Raw genomic sequence first — 2,030 nt, forward strand, 5'->3', positions numbered from 1 at the left:
ATTAATTTTTCTCTTTTTCCAAGTCGTACCAAGAAACGGCCAAGGAGAACTGCCGTGAGTACGCAATCTAGTGTTAAAAGGTTGCATTCTTTATCTTGTCGGCAAACATTGCCATGAATTATCAACATCAGTGTTATATTTGGTTAAATGTGAAAAGCCACAAAAAACCTTTTAACGCTAGAAGTCAAAGCAGTTTTTCATTAATGTCATGCAGAGTAATGATCCAAACGGTAAAGGTGAGTCACCTGTAAGCCTAGAGAATAAAGATGAAAACTTTTTGAAATTTGTTTGGACAGCATAGATAAATGTGCATTTGGAATACGTTAGCTGTGGTTAGTCAAAATTTGTATCCAAATTGGTGGAATGAAGTGAAAGAAGATCTAAGTAGGAAATATAATTTTGACAGTAATATATTTTGTGTCCCTTCTGCAATAAGTGATGTTAGTTGTGTTATGAAACCCATTCAGTGTATTCAGTCTTTACCTGACAACAAGAGTAACCAAAGTAATGCTATGATACAAGTAAAGTTGATAAAACCCTGCAAAAACAGTGTAAATGTAGCATTTGATGAAATTGAAAGTGATCTCTTACATGAAGTATCTAATAAGAGAGACGATGATTCAGATTTTGGATGTCCTTACATTAAGATTAAGACTGATCAGGAGGAAGGGAACTGTTTGATTGATACAGGTAGCCCAATTTGTTACATATCTGAGCAATTAGAGATGAGATCCAGTATAGTAAGAATTTTGTCAAAATGTCCATTCCACCTGGAAAGATAAGAGGAACCACTGGGAAGCAAAGCAAGCAAGAATGTAAAATGTCAAGTACTGTTAACGTTTAGTATAGAGGACAAGACCTTCGAACATGAATGCTTAATGATACCTAGAAGAAAATATAGACTTCATAAGTAGATTCGTAAGACTATATAATCCTGTTTTGTTCGCCATTAATGTAGTATGTAGGATCATGTAGTTTTTTTTTAGTTTTATCTTATCCATTGACTGAGTTTAAATTTATCTGTCAATTCATAAGACTATACAACCATGTTTTGTTTTCTGGAATTTAATATGTAAGATGTGATTACTAAACTTTTGTGTTATCTATTGACTGAATTAAAGTCTATGATACATTAAATAGTTGTGTTCTGTAATATATTCGTGCTTTAGAATTTGATACATATATGCCATGAGCCTACATGAATAGATCTTTTTACAATTTTGAAATGGGACAATAATCATAATTTGTACTGTAAAAATTAGGAATAGTATCTGAGCATAACTGTGTGTATTACCTTATTAGTCCATTTTTTACTGCATTTAACTCTGTTTATTAATGTTTCTAATATAAACACTTTTTAATCACACCTGACATAAATCCCATATAACTGACTTTGAAAAGTTACTAAGGAGAACATGTCTCGTGTGATGTGAAGGAGGCATTGAGCACCATATTTAGTACACAAAAAAATGTTTCAGGATTTGATGTGAATGCTACACAGGAAGTTACCTATCCATTGGAGTATGTGATAAGAAATCCAGGAAGGGAGCTGAAAGATGTGGGCAGATCCACTCCCCACATTGCTGAATGGTTGTACCATGCTGGACCAGTGAACTTACAAGATATCTTGGGTGCTCGGTAACATACTCGAGCATGTCAACTAAATCAGTGTTGTGACTGATATTTGTGAATTGTTAGCCAAAACTGCTAAAGACAGTGTCATTCAGCATAAATGGATGTTTTTTCAAGTAGAGGGATCAATTGTAAATGAACCTTCTAGGTCTTTGTGTACATAGGTTAGTTGGTACGGACAAATTAGCAAATAGTGTGGAAAACATTTACTACTACAGGCAATATAAAAAGATGTATACATGTCTGCTTTTGGTTCTCAAGCTACTGGATTGTGTCATCCTTCAAAGCTATTTACAACTATGTTTACCTGACTTTATCCTGAGTATTGCAATATTGTATCTGATTGGAACTCGAGTTGCGGACATACACATGTTTAACTCTGTTTTGGGTATCCCTAG

Source organism: Schistocerca cancellata, chromosome 1, assembly GCF_023864275.1.
Source record: "Schistocerca cancellata isolate TAMUIC-IGC-003103 chromosome 1, iqSchCanc2.1, whole genome shotgun sequence".
In the NCBI taxonomy this organism is placed as follows: domain Eukaryota; kingdom Metazoa; phylum Arthropoda; class Insecta; order Orthoptera; family Acrididae; genus Schistocerca; species Schistocerca cancellata.